Source organism: Quercus robur, chromosome 8 (genome assembly GCF_932294415.1).
Source record: "Quercus robur chromosome 8, dhQueRobu3.1, whole genome shotgun sequence".
Taxonomy (NCBI): domain Eukaryota; kingdom Viridiplantae; phylum Streptophyta; class Magnoliopsida; order Fagales; family Fagaceae; genus Quercus; species Quercus robur.
Genome location: NC_065541.1, coordinates 53,082,346 through 53,104,765, shown reverse-complemented (window position 1 = coordinate 53,104,765; position 22,420 = coordinate 53,082,346). Strand labels below are relative to the sequence as shown.

At 33.7% G+C, this 22,420-nt stretch overlaps 1 pseudogene; it reads right to left on the bottom strand.

Moving 5' to 3' along the window:
• Positions 1–6,475: 6,475 nt before the first annotated feature.
• The window catches only part of LOC126696471 (sugar carrier protein C-like), a 28,233-nt pseudogene continuing 12,288 nt past the window's right edge, over positions 6,476–22,420 (bottom strand).

Here is a 22,420-nt window from a genome sequence, read left to right as displayed (position 1 = left end):
TTTATACCCCACCCATTTGGCACATATTTTCAGCATTTCATCACCCAATTTTTTGTACTTTCTATGGGACCCACTCTTCTTAAAACCACCAAACACAAAGGCAACTACGTGTTCAATCCCAAAAAATAAACAATATTAACGCCACCCAAAAAAAAAAAAAAAATCTCCCTACCTCTTCTTCTTCTTCTTCTTCTCTCTCTTTGTGTGGTTCGTGGTCCAATAGATCGAAAATGGGTCCGACCGTTTTGACTTAGCTAGCAACGAGTCTATGTGTGTTGGCCGAAGCGGCCCTAGACAAATCAGTCATGGACTAGAAGACCATGGCTGGCCCATTCCCAAGGTGCCCAAGTTGTAACGAAACGGGTCGGGTCTCGTGCCTTTGTTCGCATTACAACAACCACCGCCGCAGTCGCCACTACAACCCACAGTGACAAACGACGACGTTTCGCTCATTAAAAACTCTGAAACCCACCACAACCACAACAGCGGGGAAAAAAAAAAAAAACCGATGCTTGCAATGAAGAACAAAGAAAGAAAAGTTTGTTTCTTGATTTTTTTTTTTTTTTTTTTTTTTATGGGTTTGAGATGAGAAAGGCAAAAAAAAAAAAAAAAAAAAAAAAAAAAAAAAAAAAAAAAAAAAAGATAAAGAAGACCAGACCAGACCCAGTGTGAATGGGAAAAGAAAAAAAGAAGAAGAAGAAGACCAGTGTGAAAGGAAAAAGAAGAAGAAGAAGAAGAAGAAGACCACCCAAACTCACCGAACCCAATGCAAAAAAAAAAAAAAAAAAAATTCAAAAATTGCGGATGTTGCTCTGATCGTGGGTCCTTAAGTGTGTGTTTAATTATGAAAATGCCGTTGGAAACTGAGGGCATGTTTGGTAACTGTTTTCGTTTTCTATTTTTGTTTTCTTGTTTTCAAGGAAAAAAGAAAAAAAGAAAAAAACAATTTTTTTTTTCTGTTTTCAAAATGAAAAACACATTTGGTTAGTTGTTTTGAAAAACACATTTTTCAAAAACAAAATTCATGAAATTTGTTTGGTAGTTGTTTTTGAAAAAGTTGAATTTTGTTTTCTTTGGTTAAATTTTTTTTTAAATTATATTTATTCTAATTCAAAAACACGTTTGCTCCAAAGTATTTAAAATCCTTACACCTAAAGAAATTATAAATCAATTGTTTTGTGTATAACATTCAAGCCTAAAGCTTTAATCATATAAGTAAGATTGAAACTATAACAATTATCAAGTGTTATAAAAGATAAATCAATAACTAAAATGTTTACTACATGGCATCAATGCCAGGGAATCAATTTCATCCAAAAGAAAAAAAACTAACGTGGCATCAATGATGCCTATTATTTGCCAACATCAATCCTACGATCCGATCCCTATAAGCTACCATAGCTTCAGCAGCTTGATCAGTTAAGTCAATAGTATGTGATGCCTCACCCGAATTATCTCCACCTTTACCTTCAACAGTAAGGTTATCAATATTGAATTAAGTAAACAAGCGATCATTTCTTGTTGCCATTCAAATGAAGTTATGAATTATGCAACAGGCTCTCATCACATTCCTTTGTCGACATTGTTTATAATGGGGCATCATTTTTAAGACTGGAAATTGTGCCTTTAAAACATCAAAACATCTTTCAATTAGATTACGAAGAGACGAATGTCTATAATTGAAAAGCTCTTTAGCACCTTCAAGACGATCCCCACCTCGAAAGTCTCGTAGATGGTATCTCTCAATATAGTACGAAGGTAGAAACCCTAAGGTGCATGGATAACCAGAATCCACTAAATAATAGCCACCTAACAAAAAAAAATTTTAATAAGATAGAGAGAAGTATGACATGGTGAATGGATTCAACTTGAAAATTGTAAATATATAAGTGAGGCAACAATATATCTTACCAGATGGAGGCCATGGGAAATTATTTTCTGGCCTTTGAAGTGCATCTAAGAATACTCGTGAGTCACTAACTGTAACCTCCCAACCCGTGTAGACAAATGTAAACTTCATATCAAAATCACATGCAAACATTATATTATGGGTGATTGTGGCCTTTCTATTCCTATAGCTGACTAGCTTCGATGTCGGAGCCCATGCACTGATATATGTTCCATCAATTGCACCTATACATTTCTAGAAAAAATATAAACACAAGTATTAACATATGCGAGCAAATAATATTTGTATGATAAAATGAACAGTAACTTGGGATTACCTTAAAATATGGAAAGAACTTGGTACTATTAACAATACGTGGATGCACCTCATTGCTTTGAGAAGGACGTATAATGAATTTTCTCAGGTAGCATATTGCTCTTACAGTTTCCTTAAATTGCCTGTCCACTGTCTCAGTTGAGTGTTGAAAACGATCTACTATTACCCTTATCCTCACATTATGTCCCACTATTAATAGGAACATACCAACTGCCTCCTCCGCTGTGATCCAACGTGAGTTTGTTAAGAAATTATGTGTTCTCAAATAGTTATAAAGACTTGTAAATGTTGGCCTATCCATGCAGAATAACTCATAACATGTTTAAGGATTGCCATTCAATATCTCTTTTATAAATGCATCACCAGTCAACATAGAGATACGTTGAGGCTCCTTAGGAATATAGTTGTTTTTATTCTTAACAAACATTAGTAGGAAGAACATATCATCGTCCTCTTCCTCATCTGAAGAGGATGAACTGCTATAATAATTTGGTTCAACATTCATCCTGGAGAATTAAACAGCAAATTTGATCTCAAATAGTGCTTTTTATTAACATAAATAAGACATTATCAACATAAATAAATAAAAGATTACCATAAAATAATAATAAACCATCATTTAACAACATTAAATAACAATAGAATAGTACCAAATCATAGTTCAAAGACATTAAAATAAACATAATCCAATAGGAAATTATTGTTTTGACATAATCCCCTACAGCCTACCCAACCAAACCATCCTCCTGACGAAACTCATGTTAACAAAGATCTCTCTATCATCAGGATCCTGCTTGAACTTCTCAACAGCCTTAATAAATATTTCATCATTGACTTCTTCCATGGTCTCAAGGATATTAATGCACTTGCCTAAGGAGAAGTCATTTGTAGGTGCAATACTACTACTAACTTCATCAAAGGTATACCTCTTATACCTCTCAGCCTTTGCTTTAGATGCCTCTATCCTAGCCTTAGCGGCCTTAGCCATTGATTGTAAGGCATCATTCATTTGGGAGCTCATTAACTTTCGCTTACTCTTACTAGGACGTTTGCTTAATCAGGTTGTAATGTCGGACTCAAGAATTGCCATGACAAGGTCTTGGGTAGGACTTTCTAAATTAACATGAACTCCCCCATGAATGAGTCGTTCTTCCAATGCATTCTCTTCATCAGAATTAGGAGGGTCTTGGGTGGATGAACAGTGTAGGACCCCAGTAGCTGTAGACTTATTAAATATAAGTCCAAGCAAATTATAATTTGAAAGTCCTTTGGTTCGAAACTTCTTTGCCTTGGGATTTGCTAAAGACATCTAGTAAGAAAAAAAAATGATGGGGGATAATGTTTCAAAATAAAACACTGTAAACGCACATACACAAATTGCAATTCATAAAATACATAGCAAACTTCAAGCAATGTCAATATAGCAAACTTCAAGCAATTAAGCAACCTCAAGCAATCCTATACCTTTGAGTGATTGGGTCCCTAAAATTATGAAATACTTCCCCAAATCTGACAGACCCACACAGACCTGCTACATCACGCACCCAAAAAAAAAAAAAAAAAAGAGTGAGATAATGAATAGAAAAGGAATAGTAGAATCTAAATGAAAAACAAGATGGAGGTGGAGTCAGTGGAGGCGTAGGAAGAAAGGAATAGTAGACCAATCACTTACCTTACAAGTGGTTCTCTCAATCAAGGTTTTCTCTGTGAGGAAGATGGAGGCAGTGGAGGCGTAGGATGTTAGGATTAGTGTCCTTAAATCCTATTGTTTGATGCTATATGTAATATGATAAATGACATTATGTATGACTTAATATTGTAATTAATAAAGTTCTTTTATTATTATCTGAAATAATGGTAACATGAATATTCGGACATCATTACATAGTCCATGAGATGCATAGTATGTGGTTTATGTGAAAAGTCAAAGAAGATATAAATCACAAGTTTTTTATAAACTCAGAATATAGTTCGTAGTCGGTGATGAAATTGGGCGTTTCATCTGCGAAGACTATAACATATCAACTAAGATGATTTGTCTTGATCATGGAAGTGGTGACTTCTAGTTAATATATTGATATGTTTTAAGAGTTAAGATATATTGAACTGGACCGCTGTGAAATTTTTTATTCTCGTAACGACTGTCAATTGAATAATAAATCTCACAACTTTTATTAACATGAATTATTAATCCTGAGAGAATAATAAACCTGATCATAGAATGTAGGTTGCTTTGATATATCAAAAGTGAGATCTAAAGTAACGGTCAAAACCTCAGTATGTTAGGTAGCCACATTTAGTGTTGATGGAACATATATTCTCAAGATGGAATTCATAGTCTCTTAACGAAGATATAAAATATTCCCTTGAAATAAGTTTAATGGGTTCAATTATTCAGAGAGTTAGGCCTAACCACTTTAGTAAGAAATTACTAAAGTATATATTTATGAAATTAGATTTCATAAATATATGGTGAATAACTTAAAAGGATTAAACCAGGTATTCAAGGATTAAGATGTAGTAATCTACAAAATGACAGCCTACATTTATGACTTTGTATTACTACGAATATTTTATGAAGGGGTTGTATGTATAATAAAGTCTTGAGATATAATTTATAGATAAGGTCTAGAGTGCAACTATATTTATATAGTGGTATTAAATATAGTTAATGGTAATTTTGAATTTGTCAAGAGTTGACAAAAAAGTCCAAGGCCCATTGAAGCTAGTGTCTTATTGGTCCCTTTTGGTCCCACTCCAAGCCACATACTAGAGCCCAATTGGAAAGGCCCAAAAGGTTAGCCTAATTAGATAATCAATTATAAGGAGAGAAACATACAAAATTTTTAAATGAACAACATGCATGAAATGGTGTATGTGAGTGTTGGACACTCTCTAATTCTCTCTTGAACAAATTCACATTACTGATTGAGAGACCACACATCTTAGGCGTTAGTGGAATTGGAGTGAAGATTAAAAGTATTCCCAAGTGCTTACAATCTTTGTTTTGAAATTCATCACACCAAGGTACACTCTCTTGTTCTTGTATTTTGAAATTTACATAGTGCATGTTATCAATTGCGAATGAAATAGATCCGTTAATTTTTCGCTGCGTACATGCATATTTCCATCATAGGAAGATATAAAGGGTTCTCAGATATGGTAGGCGCTAATATTGAGTGGACAAAAAAAAAAAAAAAAAAGAGAAGGAAGCGCGGGAAAAAGAATTGTCAGTCATGTGGATCGAACCAGTGCGCTGGTTCATTAATTGGCCTTGATTTAAGCGTGTTTTTTGAGGTGAGTGAAAACTAAAAAATAAAAAGAGCTTAAGACCAATTTTTAATTTCCTTCACAATATGGAAACTAAAAATAGTTTTTGATTTTTGCCTAAAATAAGTTACCAAACAAGTTTTTTGCCATAGGAAACAGAAAATTGTTTTTGAAGATAGAAAACTAAGGAAAAAACGATTACCAAACATACCCTAAGTTTTGGAAACTGAAAACACGTAAAATATGTTTTCAATTTCCATAACTTATTACTCAAAAATCAGATAATTGAGTGATAGAAACAAAAACTAGAAACAATACCAAATAGGCTTCTCAGTTGTGGGACCCACATATTTTGAGTTATAGGTGATGAAAACAGAGTTATGGGTGATGGAGACACAAAAACCAAACAGCCCCTAACTTTTTTTAATTTATGCACAAAACAAAGTTCCTAAGCTTGATAATTAAGCATGAGTTTCCGAATCATAGTACATTATGTATCACATTTCTCACAAACTAATAATCAAGAAAAATAATCAAGAATTAAAGCAAAAAGTAGCTAAAAGATTCAAGAAACCCTAGAAATACAAAGTGAGTGAGTGAGTGATCTATAAGGACGAGAATGGGAGATGAGGAAAAACAAAGTTATGTCTTCTCCTTTAATGCAGTAGAAGACATAACTTTTCCTTCATGTCATATGGAAGAAGAATTATAGACCTCATATTAATACAGTAGAAGACTAGAATAAGTCATTAACACAACCACATTCACAGTATCTAAGTCTAAAAAATGAAAGCAAAAACAAAGCCCAAGTAAAATCAAAACAAATATTTATAGATATACTAAGAAAAAAAAAAGAATATCAATAATATGAACTTCCCCAGCATCTTATAAAATAGTAAAGGGGTTCCAGCATAATACTCAAGCGAAATTAAAAACCAAAGTAATTAATAGACCAATAAAAAAAATATGCTAGCACAAGGTTTAGACTTGGGGATGATGATCTTAATGCATGAATCTCCTCCAAAACCAATGCTCCTTCCACACAAGTGTCATCTCTTCAATGGGAATGTTCTTGGTCTCCGGTGAGAAGAAATAGGCAAAGAGGGTCATGAGTACCACGAAAAAGGCAAAGAAGATAAACAAGCCAAACTTCAAGTGACAGAACATGGTAAGGAATAATTGGGCCACAATGAATGTGAAGAGCACGTTCACAGAGACAGTGATACTCTGTGCAGATCTCTAGTGAGAAAATCTCACTTGGCACTAGCTAACCATCCCAATGGCCCCCACGACCAGGCAAAAGCAGCTACATAGGCACAGATGAAGAATACAACAAGGCCAGCATACCACTTGGGCAAGTCCATCAATTGACCTGTTACTCCAAGTTTCCATCCAATGAATACTATCACCAAAACCTACAACATATATGCAATGTAATTTACATTATATAAAAATTTATGGGAATATAAATGAATACACATAAAAAGAAGAGTAGTTAGACTTTAATATATGTGTGTGTTACACTATTACCTGAAATATGAGCATTTGAATTCCACCCTCTAGGAAAAGAATTATTCTACCCCATTTATTGGTACCATACATGGAGACCAATGTAGCAAAACAATTGATTCCACCAGTGATTAGCGTGGATAAGAGTGAAGCATTATCCCCAAACCCAATTGTTTTGAAAAGCTAAGAAGCATAGAACATGATAACATTGATGCCTGTAAATTTTTTGGAAAAATGGAATAGCCATGGACATGATCAATTGAGGCCTATACTTTCTATTCCGGATGTTTCTCCAAGGGTGTTTCAGAGCTTTGGAGGCTTCACTTGTTGCCACAAAATCCTCAAACTCGGCCTTAATTTCCTTACCAGAAACACCACGAATTCACTTGAGCATTGCTCGGCCTTTTTGGGGTTCATTCTTCTCAAGCATTGAGTTTGGACTTTGTTTAGGGAGAAAAAATGATGAGGTCACAATAAAGAGGGCAAGAACAGCTGTACCACCTAGACTAACATGCCATCCATAGCCTCCTTTGATCTTAGGTGTGAGCTAGTTAACAACATTGGCTATCAATATGCCTATTGTAATACATAATTGGAAGATAACGTTGAGAGAACCTCGAAGTTTGTATATAGCCATCTCTGAGAAGTAGAGTGGTACAGTCTGCACGTAATTGAATAAATCAAAATTATTTAGTGATATATATGTACATATTATATACTAGTTAAAATTTGAAAGAAATAAAATAAGCTTGTGAGTAATTCTATCAATTAATATATAGAATTAGCAATAAAATTTCATGTGAAAGGAACTTTTTTAAGTCATAAAATGAGGATTTTAAGAATTATGTACTTCCCTTATAAATTTAGGATAAACTCATGATGTAACCCTAAGGCAACCCATGAATTAGGATTGGGATTATTTTTCGAAGCTAGTAGCTTCACTATATTACTGAACAAAATTTTATTTATGATGAAGTCAAAATCGTCAGTTGGGTCACTCGTTCAATCAAGAGCATTAGACGATCTTGTAGGACCTGCAAGATAAAACAGAGATAGATGGAAGAGACCACCGGGTTGTGCCCGGTGGGAGAGCCTCCGATGCTTAAGTTAGTATTAGCTCATATATTTTGTATATAGATAGTGTTTTGTAGTATTTTGTAGTAGTTTTTGACATACCTTAGCTAGTGAAACCGATTGTCCCTTTTATAGGTGACTTAGGTAGTTGTTGTACATAAATTAGGGTGATTATTACCTTGATTGTAACGTTTTTTGTCTTGATGAGAGTTTAAGACCTTTGATGGTCGTTATTGAATGTGTTGAGCAGTTATCTTTGACGGTCTACTAATGATGCAAGGTCATCCATATTAATGGACACCTTAATGATTTTTCTGGACTCATCAGTTGCCCCTCATTCCCAAGTCTGATTTTGCTTTATGCTGGTCAGGCGTAGGGAATATTCTTGACTTGTTTAGATTCAGGCTTCTTTATCTTCAACTATTTTCTTCTTCAAGAATGGTAGTATTTTTGCGATGACTTTTTAGTATATGCCGTTTGAGGGATCATAGCTTGATCTTGAAAGTGAGCTAATTTCTTTGGACGATCATTTTTTATCATTGCTGAAGAGCAAGCTAATTTCTTTGGACGACCATTTTTGATCACTTCGATGCTTCTTCTTTCATTCATTTTCTGGTTGTCACGTTTGTGTGAGAATCCTTGTCTGCTTACACTCATCTAAGGGAATTTTAGTCACTTAGCCACTTTTAGGTGACTTACATCCAGTTACAGAGCTTCGCCATTTAGACTTCGTTAGTGATTTGCATCGGTTTAGCGGAATCTTGTCCTTTTTTTTTTTTTTGGTGACTTACATCTATTTAAGGAATCTTGTCACTTAAGCTTTGTCAGTGATTTACATCCGTCTTGGCGGAATCTTATCACTTAGCCATTTTTTAGTGACTTACATCCGTTTAAGGAATCTTGTCACTTAGGCTTCGTCAGTGATTTACATCCGTCTTGGCAGAATCTTATCACTTAGCCATTTTTTGATGACTTACATCCATTTAAGGAATTTTGTCACTTAGGCTTCGTCAGTGATTTACATCCGTCTTGGCAGAATCTTATCACTTAGCCATCTTTTGGTGACTTACATCCATTTAAGGAATCTTGTCACTTAGGCTTCGTCAGTGATTTACATCCGTCTTGGCGGAATCTTATCACTTAGCCATTTTTTGGTGACTTACATCCATTTAAGGAATCTTGTCACTTAGAATCCGTCAGTGATTTACATCCGTCTTGGCGAAATCTTATCACTTAACCATTTTTTGGTGACTTACATCCATTTAAGGAATCTTGTCACTTATTGCTGGAAAGATTCCTTGACGCTATGTCGTTTTGGACCTTCTTGAGGTCATGTTGATATCTGCATTAAGTAGCACATGCACTTGCCAAGACTTGGTTAAACAAGAATTTTAGAACAATTCATATATAAATAATAAGTTACCAATAGCCTAGGTGGACCTTTTTCTTATTTCCTTGTCGTTCTAGAGTTTTACCTCTTTCGTGATCTGTCTAGTAATGCATATATTTTTGCATGAAACCTTACTAGGTGTAAATTTTTATAGACGAATATAAAAGATAGAGAGATAAATGTGTTACCTTAAATGACGATATTATTTTGTTACATACCCCGATCTTTTTATTGCAAGGATCTTCTTGACTAGCTCTTCCTTTTTTAAGATGACGAGCTCTTCTCTTTTCAAGGTTTTTTAAGCTCAACATGGTACTTCATGTCTAAGGCCTAGATCTCTTTTGCTTCTCTTTTTCTTTTTCTTTTTTTCTTTTTTTTTTGGGGGAGTGATTTGACGACTATGGCCATTGCTGTTTATAATAGCAATTTCCTCTTCCTTTTTCTTTAATTATACGGTTAAGTCACTTCAAAAGTGCTAGCTACATTTTGTTAGGAATGACGATGTATGAATATGCAATTGCATGCTATACAATTATGGATGTCATTTAACAAAGTGAATTCTATATGAATCATAGAGAAGTATTCTATGATATAAAAAGAATTGAGGCTATTTGACTACGTGCTTCTTTAAGCTGGTTTTTGTTAATTGCTTGCGCCATATATAATTTTTAAAGTAATTTAAAAATATTTTGGTGAGTTGACGGAGATAGAGGAAATTTATCAAGACTTAAAATAATGACCATATTGTGAACATGATCATCTAGCATTTTAAGTTTAGGAGACCTAATAGAACCTCTCAAACTCATGACGATGAAACATTTGCTACTAAGAACATATACAACCATATTAATTGTGATATTTGTAATAATTTTATAGCAATATTTTCAACATGTTCTATATATACATATTTGTAGATAATCATGCAAGTTTGATTTGCACTTAGTTATAATAAGCTAATATATGGCATGGCTAATTAAAAAGAAAGAAATGAATGAGTTACCTCGGCAAGAGACCTTAAATCACGATACTATTGTGTACATACCTCGATCTTTTCATTGTTGTAGTCTTCTTGATGAGTTATTTTGACACGTACATCGTTCTTTTTACCATTGGAGTCTCCTTGCCGAGTTCTCCTCCTTTGAGATTTTTTTTTTTTTTTTTAAAGCTTAACATGATATTTCATGTTGAGGGCCTAGATCTCTCTTGCTTCATTCATTTGAAGGGATGAGAACTGAGCGACATTGTGGTAATTCGTCGAGGTCATTTCAAGGCTATATTTCATTTATCAAAGGACGAAGGTCATCCTATGTTCTTTTATCGTTGTTGTCTATAGTATCTGAAGACGACCAAAGGGTTTTTCCTCGTTCAAACATGAAGGGTACAGTCCTTTGTTTGATGATAACCAAATGAATAATCTGTCATAGTTTGAACCCGTATATTTCTTTCTTGGGGCTTAATCTTAGCTTTAATTGTGTACTCAAAATGAGTCACCTCAATAATGCTTGCTGCATTTTGTTAGAAATGACAATATCCAAATAGGCAAATTGCATGTTGAACTATAATAGATATCTTTTGACGAAGTGAACTAAATGTGAATCATAGAGAAGTATACTATGATATATGAAGACTAGAGCTACTAGCTATATGCTTCTTTAAAGTGTCAAAATTAAAGCTGATATGTCCATTATTTTGGATACTCAAGTGTCCAACATATATAAAAAATGATTTTAAGATAAAAAAAGAAGTGTTTGATGTTGTGATAGCATGTGCAATAAGTTGGTAAGATATGAACTAGAGAAACGGTCATGAATTTTTTTTTTTTTTTTTTTTTTTTTGAATGGTGTAGCGAATCTTTTATTCTAGACCTCAAGTTTCTCTATTTTGACCTTACTAAATCATATAAGTAATTAGCTATCAAAATAACAAACTATTGCAGATATTTAAAGGATAGAAAGGGTTGAATGTTAAATAATGCAATTCATCACGTCCTACTATACTATTATGGTAAAACCATAATGATATTTGATTCCACTTTTTAGTGCCTCAACATGGCATATTTTAAAAAGAATTTGACTTCACATTTCTTACAATCTCAGTAATTATAGAGCTAGACTAAAGGAAAGTACATGATTTCCTTGGATTTTTTTTTTTTTTTTTTTTTTTTTGACTGTCAGCCTTAGATTCATTTCGCATTTAGTTGGTAACTTATGCAACTCCTTAAATTTAAGATATACATTACACACATCAAAATCAAGTTTTGAAGATTAAGTCAACAAGAGAGAGAGTGAGTAAGGTTTAATTACCTGTTTGCCTCGAGACTTTTTTTAGAAATTGAATATCTGAGCCCACCTTTGCAAGGATCTTAGAACAGGCATACTTGGCTTGGAACCACTTTGTTCACATGGCAAGTGATTTAGATGTGTGTGTGTGGTACTTTGGGTACCCTTCTAAGCTGATTTCTTTTCAACGAGCTCTTCTTTGGTGGGTTGATATTGGCTTCAAAGCTATTGGGGCTTGACTCCCCATTTGTGATGTCAAAGGAATTTTCATAACCTTTGGTTGTGTTACCCTTTTCTACTTAAGGGTTTTTGATATTTTTCTTGGCAGGTTCTTCTTGACAATTTCTTAAGAATATAGGTACAATCAAGCTAGCCTAGTTACACTAGTGAATAGTTTAGTACTTTTACTGTGCAAAGTGTTAGACTTGGAGCAACCTTGTCAAGTAAGAAATTCACAAATAATATTAACCACAAATGTATAAAATTTGTTGGGGGCTTAATATTGATTTTTATATAGATGAGGTGTAATATAGTTTATACCGAGCTCTGAAGTGTAGTGGCTCAGTGAAAGCATGATGCTTTAACATATAAAGACCACTAAAGATTTCATGAAACCTTTTGGTGGGATTTATGTATGGAACAATTTAAATTCTCCATTCTCAAAGTGTAATTATACATGGAAAAGTTTAAATAGTAAACTTTGTTCATTCTATGGTGGAACATATGAAGATATAAAATTTTATAACTTAGCAATGATGATGGAATTTATTTTAGAAGAAACGTACTGAAACTAAACATCTTTTATGCACATTGGCATAAATTCTAATGATTTTTGAATTATGAAATTTTACAAACATGCATTCCTTAAATAACTAGATCCTTTGACTAAAAAATCATGCTATTAGCATATTTTTTAAACCATCTTATATCTTCTTCTTTTTTTTTTTTTTTTAGAGAAAAAACATCTTATATCTAATGATATTGACAACTCTGAAAGTAAAAACATATAATGTTTTATACATTTAATTGATTGCTCTAAGGAGCATTTATAAAATTAATTTCCATTAGGAAACTAACTGTAGAAAGTAAAAACATATAGGAGTATTCGCTAACTTTCTTCATCCAGAATTTCTTTAACTTCAAAAATCGAAACTGAATAACTTTGGGTTTAATGCCTAAAGCAGATATTTTTTTTTTTTAATAAATAACTTAGACAAGCAATAAGATTCAAATCCACCATTTTAGTGGTCAGAATCATGACATACTACAATTCTATTAAGATAATAAATTTCGGTTTCACTTTTCTCAAATGGTAAAATATGAGATTTCTTACCTTTGAAAAGGGTCATGCAATAAAATTTGACTTCAATTTTCCTATCTTAGCAAGATGCATTAGAAAAGAAAAGTAGTGATATAAAAAGCAATAATGTGTGGACATCAATTAGGATATTATAAAAATTTATTTATTCAGTAAAGGGACTCAAACGGTTTGTTCTAATTATATTAGGAAAATGTAGTAGAACTCTTTTTGATGGTCATAATTAGAATATCATGGCTATAATGCTTGACTTATATTTAGCTTTAATGGAGGGGATTTCAAAGAGTAAATGGTGATATTCCTTGACTGACCGGGGGAGAGCATTAATTCTGTCTCTAAGGAGTTGAATGCTGAAGGTTAATGTGCAAGAGGAATGCGTTACTGATGGCTTATAGGTGGACGACAGTTTGATTGCAAGGTTAAAGGAGAAATTATTGCACCATAAATACTCAGTATTTCCCTCAGACTCCGTCTTGGTTCAAAAATTAAACAATGATAGCTCAGAAACGGCAATAACGGATAAGGAAAAAGAGGCTCCTAGAATCACGGAAGTTAATGCTGGAGAATTTCACTTCAATGCAAATTGCATTAACTCTAAAAAAAAAAGATCTCTTTCCATACTCTTTTCCCTAACTACCAAATATAATATATCCAAATATAATATATTCCTTAAACGTGTATAAGCTATAGCAATTAAGGTATTCATTACCCTTGACTTTCTCTCCATGTTTTAAACTTTATATCATGTTAAAAATTAGGATTCTAAATTTAGGAAGACAATAAAATCTGACTTTTTCCTTTTTAATGCCTATATTTTAGACGCCATAATTTTGGGAAGGCAATTACGTCTTAATGAAATCTGACTTCACCTTTCATACAAATTAAAACAATAGGGAAGAGTGAAACCAAGAAAAAAAAGCTCTTTGATGGTAATTTCATCATAGCTTTTGACTTGGGTGGCCGAAAATTACATGACCACCTACAATTATCTCTCTATTTTCAGCAAAAGAATATTTAACATAATAAACTCTTTTTTATGTTTATAAAGCATTAGAAGAGGTTATTGTGTTTTTAGACTTTTAGGTCATTTAACAACATGTGATAAAACCATTTGACATGATGAGAAACGACTCGTCTTACCTCAAGACCCAGGAGTTGGACCATGTCGTTGTGGCCTGTCGTGTTCTTCCAAAGTCCGTGTCAGTCTCATGTTCAGTTTGAGCCTTACAGCGAGCCACCTTTGGGTGATTTGATGGAAATTTTGAGGTTTTGTTCTTTGAAGATGAAATTGCTAAATGGGTTTGCTTTATTGGATCTTGAAATAAAGAAGGCTTAGCCTTTTGATCTCCTCTTCACTGCAAATCCAATTGTATGCTCTGTTTCTCTTGGATACGGGTTCTAGCATCATCGTCTACGAGTTTGAAGTGAGTGACCCTTTGTCGTAGGAAGAGCTTAATGGCAAATCGATCTCCCCACAGACGGCGCCAAACTGATGAAGCCAAAATCGTCAGTTGGGTCACTCGTTCAATCAAGAGCATTAGACGATCTTGTAGGACCTGCAAGATAAAAGAGAGATAGATGGAAGAGACCACCGGGTTGTGCCCGGTGGGGGAGCCTCCGATACTTAAGTTAGTATTAGCTCATATATTTTGTATATAGATAGTATTTTGTAGTAGTTTTTGACATACCTTAGCTAGTGAGACCGATTGTCCCTTTTATAGGTGACTTAGGTAGTTGTTGTACATAAATTAGGGTGATTATTACCTTGATTGTAACGTTTTTTGTCTTGATGAGAGTTTAAGACCTTTGATGGTCGTTATTGAATGTGTTGAGCAGTTATCTTTGACGGTCTACTAATGATGCAAGGTCGTCCATATTAATGGACACCTTAATGATTTTTCTGGACTCATCAATTTATATTACCTTTTGATAATAAAAGCCAAATAATTAAAAATTAAAATTATAAATATAGAAGCATATTGAAAAAACTGATATTAGATATACCACTTACAAGAAATAAATGGGAACAAGCAAAAAGCTTAATTGTTTTATTATCACAAGAAAGATCATTATGAATAATTATTAACTTCTTTCCTTATAAATAAATTTAGGATAAACTCAGGTTTCCATAATAATAATAACTAGCTGCTAACCCGTGCGATGCACGGGAAAGTTTTTATTAACTATAAGATTTTAGCAAATCAAATGCTTTAAAATTTGAAAATCTTAAAGAACTTACATTAGCACTCGTCAATTTGTTTACAAAGTCAATGCTAAATAGATCTACAAATTGCATTCTCATATCCTCTGTCATTTGCAAAGTGACAGGACTCTTTTCATTACGGTTTGCATCCTTCTATCCTTCAAAAGCTTTAAAAAGTGTCATGTGGTCACTGCATAAGAATGTGTATAAGGTTATACAAAATTCTATCATTATAATCAACAATGTTCACATACTATTGTTGGAGGTCCTAAATCCAATGGTTCTGTAAATTTTCCTATGACAACGAAAACAAAAATTCACTTTTTCTTCCTAATTTTAGAACTTTTTTGGGAGAACTAAAAAATGTAGCACTTACGTTGTTTTCTGTTTTCATCATTAATGCTATATTGTCTATGTCGAATACTCCTTTCATCATTAATGCTATATTGTCTACGTCGAATACTCCTTTCAAATGGCTCATAATCTCTTGTTCTTGTTTGGCCTAGGTTACATACTAATTATGAGTTTTTTAAAGAAAAATATTTTTTTAATATCTCAATATCGTACCCCTTCTATTTCTCTTTTCAGATAAAATTTATCTTCGTCTCAATCTTGCATAGAAAGCAGACTCCATGCTTGGGGAATAAACTAAAAGCAAAGCATTCACAAAATTTTAATTCATAAATATAACTATATAACAAAACATATTGAAGAAAAATATAGCATTCACATACTAAGTTCAGAATTAAAAGATTCTCCTCTCTGTCCCCACAGTGGGAACTATGGAGGGGATTCTCCTCCTTGTCTCTCTGTTGCTAAGAAAAGGGGGATTTTCCTCCTTGTCTTCAACAGTAGAAGTTGTTTGTCCCTTCTACACGAAGGAGTGTTTTGTTTTGGGATTGTCCTTTTGTCTCTCTAGGGATAGCACGAGTATCCATGGAGCTAGTGGGGTGTTTTTGTTGTGGGGTTGGGGAAACACTTTTCTTTTTGTGAGAAGCCTACTACTCATTCGACATCGACTAATATGGACGAAATCACTGATACTTGGGTATCATGAGCGAAATCAGTATTGCCCAACAGGGAGGAAGACGGCGGAGACTGAGAACGTAGGGAGGAGCACAGTAAGAGCGATGGAGGAAGGCCGTGCTGACGTGGTGCACATGAACATTACTTCAGTTACAACTCCTGAAGCAACGCCCTCATTAATGCTGCCCTCAGCCACGCAGCTGTATTGGGCTTCAATGCCTGCAATTATTGAGGATTTAGTGCTGCCAAAGTCCACGCCAATTAGCAATAAGTCCAACTCAATTAATACACCTTCTATTTCGGTGGAGGTATTACAGGAGGATATGTTTTTGGCAAATATAAATAATAATGAAGAGTTATTATTGGCAAGGATTGTTACACCCGATTTGGAGTCTACCAGCCAGCTAGCACGTACAATTGGAGTTAATCCAATTAATGCCTTGAAAAAATATTACAAGGGAAATCAATTTCAAGTGGCAGAATTTGTGGCAATTCGGGATAATAATGGAGCCGTGCTGGCTTCTTGTTCAGAAAAAATTCATCAAGCTTACAAGCCTGATGAGGTTGAGGCGTTGGCTGCTCTAAAGGCAATGACATTTGCGCGTGAATTAGGTTTTCGAAGAGCTACTCTTGAAGGAGATTCTCTCGATCAGATTAAAGCTTTGAAGTTATCAAAGTGTAGCCTATCTCCAACAGGTCTGCTGGTAGACGATGTGAAAAGGGTTGCTAATAGTTTTGAACAATTGTTGTATTCTCATGTTAAGAGAAACGGCAATAGGGGTGCTCATAGTCTGGCGAAAAATGCATTACGCATGCCAGATTTTCAAGTATGGATGGAAGATGTCCCATCGCATATTGTTTCGATTTTAGATTTGGATGTAATTGTTTCAAGTTAATAAAATAAGTTAGCTTCTTTCTCAAAAAAATAAATAAATAAAAATAAAAATAAATAAATAAATGATTATTTGATAAAATACAAATTGTACATAGAAGTAATTAAAACAATGGAAATCTTGAGATGAAACAATTAAACCAAACATAAAACCAAGTTTGAGATAACCAAGAAACTTAAATATGCAATCATATTCCAATTTCAAATTCTCTCTACAAATATATTACCAATAAATATGCAATAAATAGTATAGAATAAAGGAAAGACCGAAAGACAGGTAAATACTTAACTTTCCTCGTCTTGTAGTTGTATTTCCAAATAAGCCAAATATCAAAATGCTAAATCCCTACTTGCAAAACAGTAAGAATCCAATTTTCAGCCAAGAATCATTAATAGAAGAGAAATAGTACAGTGCATAAAGTTTGAAATAGTGCAATGTAGAGAAAATTTTTCTTTTTTAATATCCTTCATATCATCAAACAATTTGATATGAAGCTTGCATCAAAAAAAAAAAAATTATTAATTCCATCTTCCTCTTCTTTTGCTTAGAAATCATAAAATCTATAATATGATTACCATGGATAATCAACATGCACTCTATAGACATGATATCATTAGTGTAAAATACTTACTTGAGTTATTTGACAAAACCAAAACCCAATTAAATCAAAACTTTCATGAAAAAATCCTTTAAAGGTGCTACTTATATATATATATATATATCATCATGGGGTAACAAAATAGTAACCTGACAAAGTTGGGATGGATAGGATAAGATTGGCTTATGAACAAATACTTTTACTCAATTATATCAATGGAAAATTCAGAAATGTAAAAACCCAGATAGGTACAAAAAACTGATAAATTATTTACACATAAAATAAATAAATAAAGAAGGGAAAAGAAAAAGAAAGAAAGGATTAAATAAAATAGCACATCATTGCTATTAATAATGAAAATATAGATTGACATATGACACATGCTTCTCAGACCAATGATAGAAACTTAGTTGTCCATAATCAACAAAAACATGCAATTACTAATATTTGATTTATAATCAAATACGCATCACTACTATCAATAATGAAAAAGAAATAGATTGACAAATGACACCTGCTTCTTAGACCAAAGATAGAAAAACAAACTTAATCCAAATCATCATGCAGTGATATCTATCATATTTCATTATTAAGATTGAGAAATCAATTGTATCCATTAGTTAAATCCACTTGGTGAACTAATTGATGGAATTGATTACAAACATCACCATCATTACTTTCACCCATGGAAATATCCAAAATAAACAAATTCCCATAAATTTTAAATAAAATAAATAATTAAACTCTCACCACACACATACACAAATTAATACAATAAGTAGTATACTACCACCCCATTACACTGTACACATATATACAGCAACTTCTTCGTCACAAACGCAAAACAAAAAGAAGAAAAATTCCATTGCACCATATTGAAAGACCATATTTATTACTTACAAATAGAAAAAAGAATCCAAATTTGTGAATAGAACACTACAATATACTATGATATGAAAACTCCAAGCATAAAAGCAGATTTAAAATAGCAACCATATATTTGCTATAACTATTAAACATACACAGGGGAAATATAAATTATTTAAATATTTATAAGGTACAATTGTACGAAGCATAGATATAAATTATTTTATAAACCTGCTCCATATCTGTAAAAAAAAAAAAAAAAAAAAAAAAAAAAAAAAAAAGACATATAATTCAGTATGAACAATGTAATGAATAACTAACCTCAACGTACTCCACACCAATTTCGCTAAGATGATAAGCAAGCTGATAACTCCACCTCGCTTAGTTTCCACTAAACAAATTCAAACTCATAGCTCAGTTTTCACACAAAAACATATATTCAAATTGACCAATAGCTTAGTTTCCACACAAAAACTACAATTTAATCAACTCTAGAATACAAAATAGGCTGCGGCAAAAAATAAACCATGAAGCTGTATGCTAAAACTAATATAACTAAACTAAAATTCAAAAAAAGCTAAGAAATCCACACTAAAATAGTTAGAAATTAGATGTACATAGATTATCACAGAGGCAAACGAATACCATACCTTTAACCCTAATTCGAAGGGAGGAAAAGAATGAAGAGAAAGGCAATAGCAATAAACCTAGAAATTGAACAGCCGTGAAAAAAAAAAATTAATTAATTAATTAATTTAAAAAAAACACTAATAATAATCAACTATTTATAAGATAATAGTTATAGAGTTCTAATAGTTATAGAGTTCAGATTCAGAAAATATATATATATATATACATATATTATAGGTTTATAAGATAATACCTTTGGGCCGGTTTCGACGGGCTGGGTTGGGTGTATTTTTGACCGACATAGTTGATGGGCCATGGGCTGGATAAGACCCACGGTAAATGGGGCGCCGTTTTTAGGTTATAGAGGTTGCATGTAGGTGGTCTGAGGAAGGAGCTCGACCTCGGTTCTAAGGAAGAAGATGGGTGGTCTGAGGAAGGAGCTCGATTTCTGTTCGATGTTTGTGGGTTTGAGGGTATGGTTGGCATGGTGGGTATGGTGGGTTATCTTTGGCCATGGGCTTGATGAGACCCACGACAAATGGGGGGCCGTTTCTGGGTTGTAGAGGTTGGATGTGGGTGGTTTGTGGCAAATCGGTGGTCTGAGAAAGGAGATCGAGGCTTCGGTTTATGGGTATGGTGGGTCTATAGATGCGATGCTTGATTTGCTGTTGGTTGCAAGTTTATGGGTCTGATCGAGAAGGATCTTGTAAAGGACTGAGGAAGAACATGGGAATGGCAAACCATCGTGCTGGTAAAGGACTGAGGAAGAAGATGGGGATTGGAGACCACTGTGAAAGGGAAAGGCAGAGCTTACGTTTTTTTGTTGGTTTTATTTTTTTGAGTGCTAGGTTTATGACGTTTTCTTTTTTTTGGTTTTGGTTTTATTTAGTTTGTTTTATTTATTTTGTTTTATTATTTTTTTAATATTGTGCTGACGTGGAAAATTGTGAGAGTTTTAAAAGTTTCGGTTTTATATATTTATATATATAATAATAATAATAATAATAAAAAGGATAAACTCATGTAACCCTAAGGCAACCCATGAATTAGAGTTAGGATTATGTATCGAAGAGAGGATTCAATATATTGCTAGAGCCTACTATATTAGTTTTCAATAATAAAAAGTATAAACAAATTACCCAAGGCTAGTCCCAATTACAAAATAAGATCTTGGAAGGATAAAAAGTAAAACTTGCATTTAAAAAAGACTAAAAGTAAAAGGCAAAAGAGAACCAAAAAAAAATCAAGAAAACCAAATAATTAAGGGATTTTATATTTAATCAGTATTTACCTGATTAGCAAAGCCTACACCAATACCCAGTACCCAATAAAATTCGATCAATGATAAGCATAGCAATATTTATAAACGCGGTTTTAAGCTGCGTTTTCTATAGCCATGTGTTTACTAAACACGGCTTCAGAGCTGATCTGGAGTTGCGTTTGACAATGTTCCAACTGTGTTTATGTGAGAAGGGCTATAGCCGCATTTTAAAAATGCGGCTATAGACCCATTTACAAGATTTATTTTTTTATTTTTTAAATATGTCCTAAAGCCGCATTTGGAAAACACAGCTTTAGGGGGTATTTGGAGCTGCGTTTGTGAGTAAAAACGCGGCGTTAGGCCTTGCCCTAAAGCCGCATTTGGCAAACATGGCCATAGAAGCACCTAGAGCTGCATTTATATGTAAAAACGCGGCTTTTGGCCTTGGTATATATATTGAAGAAAAAATCCCTAATCCCTAATCCCTAATCAGATCAATCTATCACTCTCACTCTCAAACAAACCCTCGCTCTCTATCACTCTCAACACCACGCTGCCATCACTGCCTCTAATCGACGCCACCACCATCGCCAAGAACCTCGTTCTCATAGCTCTCTCTCTCATCCATCATAGGTCAGAACCTCTCTTTTCCTCTTGCGATCTCTCTCTCGGTTGTGTCGCGTGTGTGCATATGTTTTGGCCATGGGTTTGGGTATTGCTATTCTTCTGGGTATGTGGCCATGTATGTATGTAGATGTGAATGAGTGTAATGTGTGCTCTGTTTGTATGTTTTTGATTTGGGATTTTAGGTTTACTGTTTCGTATTGCGAAGGCTGTGAAAATAGGTTTGCAAGAAGTAAGGCTTGCCATAGTTACAATTTCTTTTCTTTTTTAGTGTTCTATCTCTTTTTGTCTCATAAATCTCGGGTTTGTGGACTTATTTGTGCTATTTGATTTCTGTAGTTTTGGATTGTGGTTTGTGTTTTGGGTTTTGATTTCTCTGTGTGTTCTTTGGTTTGATTTCTCATGGGTATGAGTTGGTTTTGACTTCTCTGTGTGTTCTTTGGGTTGATTTCTCATTGGTATGGATTGTTTTGATTTCTCTGTTCTTTGGTTGATTTCTCATGGGTCTAGGTTGGTTTTGATTTCTCAAGTGTGGTGTAGTTTGTTGGCATTGTATTTTCAAATATAAGTCCTTATGCAACATGGGTGTCTATACTAGAAATCCTTGGTGAATCTACGTTTCTGAAGCACTCATTTTTATAATTTTATTGTTGGTGTTTTCAATTGGTAAATTTTCTAGCTCAAATCCCTAACTATTAACTTGTGCTGAAATTTGAGTTCTATTAAATTTCTTTGATTCATTCAAGAATCTGTTTGGTTGTCTAAAAATTGTAGGAAAAGAATGATGTATTATAGTTTTAATTTTTCACATACTATACCTGTCACATTCTTTAAATTATTTGTGATAGGCCATAAACTGAATGACCCCTTGTGATAGAAATTAATTAATTAATTAGCCAAGTTATTAATTAATCAATTTATCATGCAAACGCGTGGTAGCACAAACAAATCACCAATAAACTAATTATGCAGCGAAAAATAAATAACACGGTGATTTGTTTACGAATGGAGAAAACCTAACGACAAAAACCCCACCGGGTGATTTTCAGGTCACCACTCCTGAAACTCCACTATTATCACAACAAGCGGTTACAAGTAAAGGAATCCTAGTACCTTACAAACCTACAGTTGAACCCTTACCCCAATATCCAATTGGACTTGTTCTGTAGTGACAGATCCTCTTTCAGATGCACAACTCTCAGTACGTGACTAACCAATTGCGCAGATCCCAGTACGCGACTTCAATCACCAACT